The sequence below is a fragment of the Hemitrygon akajei genome, chromosome 10 (assembly GCF_048418815.1).
Source record: "Hemitrygon akajei chromosome 10, sHemAka1.3, whole genome shotgun sequence".
NCBI classification, from domain to species: Eukaryota; Metazoa; Chordata; class Chondrichthyes; order Myliobatiformes; family Dasyatidae; genus Hemitrygon; species Hemitrygon akajei.
Window position 1 is genome coordinate 61,157,448 of NC_133133.1, and position 5,143 is coordinate 61,162,590.

The 5,143-nt window shown below is 41.9% G+C and overlaps 1 pseudogene; it reads left to right on the forward strand.

Moving 5' to 3' along the window:
• The first annotated feature begins 380 nt into the window (after nucleotides 1–380).
• On the forward strand, nucleotides 381–2,653 carry LOC140733984 (uncharacterized; annotated as a pseudogene).
• The last annotated feature ends 2,490 nt before the right edge of the window (nucleotides 2,654–5,143 follow it).

Below are 5,143 nucleotides of genomic sequence, written 5' to 3' on the forward strand. Positions count from 1 at the left end.
TTGGTGAGACCAAACTGCAGACGGGAGAAACTCTGCTCTATTCCGGCAAAGTAAAAGAGGAAGACCCACATGAGGCTGGTGTGGCCCTGATGTTGTCCAAAGAAGCAGCCAGAAGTTTGATAGAATGGGAACCAGTGTCCGACCGTATCATCACAGCCAGGTTCGAGTCCAGATTCCAGAAGGTATCCATTATCCTGTGCTACGCCCCAACTAACAATGCAGAGGAAGAAGAAAAAGATCTCTTCTACACCCAGCTTCAAGCAGTAGTTGAGAAGATACCTAAACAAGATATGTTGATCGTCATGGGAGACCTGAATGCCAAAGTAGGCAGCGATAACACTGGCAGGGAGAGAGAGATGGGCCAGAATGGTTTGGGGAATATGAATGAAAATGGAGAACTCCTTACCGACTTCTGTGTCTTCAACGAACTGACCATTGGAGGTACCCTCTTTCCCAACCGACGCTGCCACAAGATAACCTGGGTCTCACCTGACCGTCAAACAGAGAACGAAATTGATCACATCATAGTCCGCCAGCGCTGGAGAAGTTCATTGCAAGATGTGAGAGCCAAAAGAAGAGCAGATATTGGATCTGACCACCATTTGGTTGTTGCAAAGCTGAAGATGAAGCTGTCAGCCAAGAAGAAGCAACAGAACACGCGAATAAAGTTTGATGTTAGAAAACTACAGATGGAAGAGAACAAGAAAGATTTCCACATCGCCTTGCAAAACTACTTTGGGGCTCTTCAAATAGAGGAACAAGATGAGAGAACAGCGGAACACGCCTGGATTACCTTCAAGCAGGCCACTGTAGGAGCCTGCGAAGAAGTACTGGGAAGACCACCAGTCAACAGTAAACCTTGGATCAGGGACGAGACATGGCAGAAGGTGGAGGAGAGGAAAAAGCTCAAACAGGAGTTGAATCAGGCCAGAACCCGGCAACAGAAACAAATCACCGCCAACAGGTACAGCGTGATGGCCAAGGAGGTGAAGAAACAGCTCAGAAAGGACAAGAGGTCATACTTCAATGAAATAGCAGAGCAAGCAGAAACAGCAGCCAGTAAAGGGGACCTCAAGGCACTCTACATGACAACTAAACTTTTGAGAGGGAAGAAAAGCAATTTTAGCAGACCTGTTTGAGACAAGATAGGCCATCTACTCACTTCGGTTGAAGATCAGCTGGCGAGATGAAAGGAAAACTTCCAGGAAGTATTGAATAGACCACCACCACAGAACCCACCTAACCTGGAGCCTGGAGACCCACTCAACATCAATATAGGTGAAATCACCAAGCAAGAAATTCAAAAAGCCCTGAAAAGCCTGAAGAACGGCAAGGCTGCTGGAGAAGACAACATTCCTGCAGAAGCATTGAAAGAGGGTGGAGAGGTTATGGTGGACCATTTGCATATACTGCTGAATTTGATATGGAGAACAGGAGAGATCCCATCAGATTGGAAGAAGGGCCTCCTTGTGAAGCTGCCAAAATCTGCAGATCTTTCACTGTGTGGCAAGTGGAGGGGGATCACCTTGTTGTCCATTCCTAGCAAAGTTCTCACCAGGGTCATCTTGGAGCAGATGAAAGACACCATTGACCAGAGACTTAGAGATGAGCAGGCAGGGTTCAGGAAAGAGAGATCATGCATTGACCAGATAGCTACACTTAGAGTCATTGTGGAGCAGACAATAGAATGGTAAACTCCACTATATGTGTGTTTTATTGATTTTGAGAAGGCATTTGACAGCCTGGACAGAAAGTCAATGTGGAGCATCTTACGACGCTATGGTGTACTGGAAGAGATGGTGAATATCATCAAGCAGCTTTATGATGGCTTCTCATGCAGGGTCATCCACGATGGGAGACTGTCCAAAGAGTTTCTGGTCACTACTGGAGTCAGACAGGGATGCCTGCTGTCGCCTCTACTTTTTCTTGTGGTACTCGACTGGGCTACAAGAACAGCCTATGCTGGCTCAGTCAGGAGAAGACCAAAGTTCTACGCATTAATAACAAACAAAAGGAGCCATTACAGATTGAAGGACAAATAGTTGAAGATGTAGACAAATTCACCTACCTCGGAAGCAAAATCAATAAACCAGGAGGTGCATACGAGGACATCAGAGCAAGGATCGGAAAAGCCCAACATGCCTTCATAACCCTGCGACCTGTTTGGAGATCTATGGCCATCTCTGTCAAAACTAAGCTCCGTATATTCAGCCCCAATGTGAAAGCCATCCTGCTACATGGATCCGAAACATGGAGAATCACTAACACCAGCTGCAATAAGATCCAGACCTTTCTCAACAAATGCCTCTGGCAGATCCTCCGCCTCAAGTGGTACGACAGAGTGTCAAACCTAGACCTATGGAAGAGAGCAAACCAAGAGCCCATTGTATTCCAGATAAGGAGGAGGAAGTGGAGATGGGTCGGCCTCACCTTGAGGAACAGCCAGTTGAATGTCACTCGACAATCACTCGAATGGAATCCACAAGGGAAGAGAAGAAGAGGTCGCCCAAAGCAAACCTAGAGGCGTAGGCTTTTGGATGAACTGAAAGCCGCTGGCCAAACTTGGGAGACTGCAAAAACATCCGCTAGAGATCGCAGAAAGTGGAGGACTTTTGTTGAGGCCCTATGTTCCATAAGGAGCGAAAAGGATTAAGAGATTATAGACTCAGAAATGAATAAAAGATTGAGACCAGCTACTCAGAGAATTCTTTCCGGTAAGTGTTGGCAGCAATTGTGAATTCAGTTTTGCGTGACTTTCTTTTCAGCGTGGTCAGCCCCAGATGGCCTGTTTATTTTCTGGTGTTTGATTTGTGTTTCCTGAGTAAAGCTGCATTATTCTGTGCACAAATATTGTAAATGGCTAAGGGCAGATCTGAGATGATAAAGAATACCTGCATTTTTAATGTTTCTTGATATACAGTGGATTCTGGTTAATTGGGACGCACTGGGACCTGTACATCTTGGCCCAATTAAGCAGCTGCTCTAATTAGCCAAAGTTTCATGGAAATAGTTACAAAAGTATAAAAAAGACAAACTACCATTTAACTGAGTAACAAATTACATATTTAAATGAAATTCAGAACAAATTGGAACACTATGAATACTATCATAGTACTATAAAACTGTGTATTAATTCCTAATAGTTATCAACTGAGGAATTATTCCCAGTATACACTGCCACATTCATTTGATTGACTGTAAATTTTCAAAAATCAGTGCAGATACCTAGTATAGATAATCAACTGACTTCACACAGTGCTAACAGCAATTGCACTCTACAAATTTTCACTTTTGTTGTAACATTCAACATGATTGTCAATACCTTCAAATTCTTTCACAATTCAATGTGAAATCATTTAATTTTCAATCCCAGCCATTTCTGGCATTTCCAAGTCTGAATGTTTGAAGCTGCAGTGAGCAAAACGGTTCTGATTTGTCTTACTGTTTATTTGTCACAAATTATCAGTGACAAAAATATCTGCTTTTTGAACATAGATGCATGTGACTGACACTACTTAAAATCTGTTTGCTCTAAGCACAGTGTTGTGTCTAATGGCCAAACAGGTGCACATGTCTGAATCTAGTTAGAAAATGTTCAGCAATAGTCTGCTGCCCCAATTAAGTGACATAGTGTCCCAAATAAACAAAGGAGTTCTGGCTATTTTCTTGATTAGTGTTTGTTCTTTAAGAGTCGTCACAAATAAGTGACTGCCCGATAACCTCAATTAATTCTGAATGTAAAATGCTGCCAGATTTAGACAACAGCATTTTGCATTTGGAATTAATTGGGTCTTTGGGCAGCCACTTATTTGGAATGACCATTAAAGAGCAAATGCTAATTGAGAAAATAGCCACAATCCCTTTGTCTAAAGCTCTGTTGGATGTTAAAGAACTTAGTATTTATTTTCCTCCAGCTGTTAACCAATGAGGATTTGGACATTTATGTCTGAATGGATTGGTCAGTCTCTCATACAATATAAATCACTTTTATGACACAGTGCAATATTGCGGAGGTTAGACAATGCCAGAAATATTCCAAAGAACAGTTAAGCCTCATACCGGAATACTCTTTTGGGATGTTCAAGCTTCTACATTTTTTAAGTAGTCAAAAGATACACAGCACCGTGACATTCATTGCCTTTTTATCCAAGCTGATTTCTTGAGACGTTATTCAGAATTGCATGGTCACAAGAGATGGAAAATAAGCCCCAGAATGGTCCAGTCAGACCACAATATAATTGTTAATATGAACTGATCAGTCAACATATGTCCTGTGAGCAAACTCGGACCTCAATGTAATTAGCAAACCGAGATGAATTATAGCATTTTCTTGGATCCTCAGCAACAAAATTAATACTCAACCCTAGGGCATAGCACATTTCCTGCACATTGACATACAGATAGTTCTGTATAATTTTTTAAATACCACTGTTAGCAGCTAAACTAAAATAGAGTAAACAGCAGGAGGCATATTTGATAAGCCAGCAATAGCTTCAAGGAAATTTATCTGCTATATCTGCTAGTTAGAGAAATAATACAAGCAGAATGATTCATCCTCCCGGAGAGTGAGCCCACAGTAAGCATCTGGCCCAGATAGTGTACCTGCAAATTACTGAAGTCCAGTGCTAATCAACCAGGTGGAGTGTTTACTGACATACTCAACTTCACACTTCAACAGTCCATTTCAAGCAGGCTTCAATCATACTGGTGCCCAAGAAGAATGTGGTAACTTGCCTCAATAATTTTTGTCCAGTAGCACTTGCATCTACTGTGATGAAGTGTTTTGAACTTTTGTCGGCAACATATTTGAGAAAGCTTATGATATGTTAATCAGGCAGTTACTTGCAGAATACAGCTTGGTTTTAAGCTGGAAGAGAGTTCAAGGAGCTTCAGAAAGGTTACAAGCATTTGCCTTTTGTGAGTTTAAAGAACTGGAATCTACTCTGTCTGCATTAAAGTTAGTGGATAAATGTCAAGTGGAAGACAAAATGGTGCTTGTAAAAGTTGATGCAAAGACCAAAGCCAAAATGGATGAATAGAAGGTCAAAAGAAAGGAATCAATGGAAATATGAAAGCAGAGGACTCGTTAGATGATGTTGTGGATGAGGAAACCAAGAAGGCGAATCAGATCAGATTGTAAAGG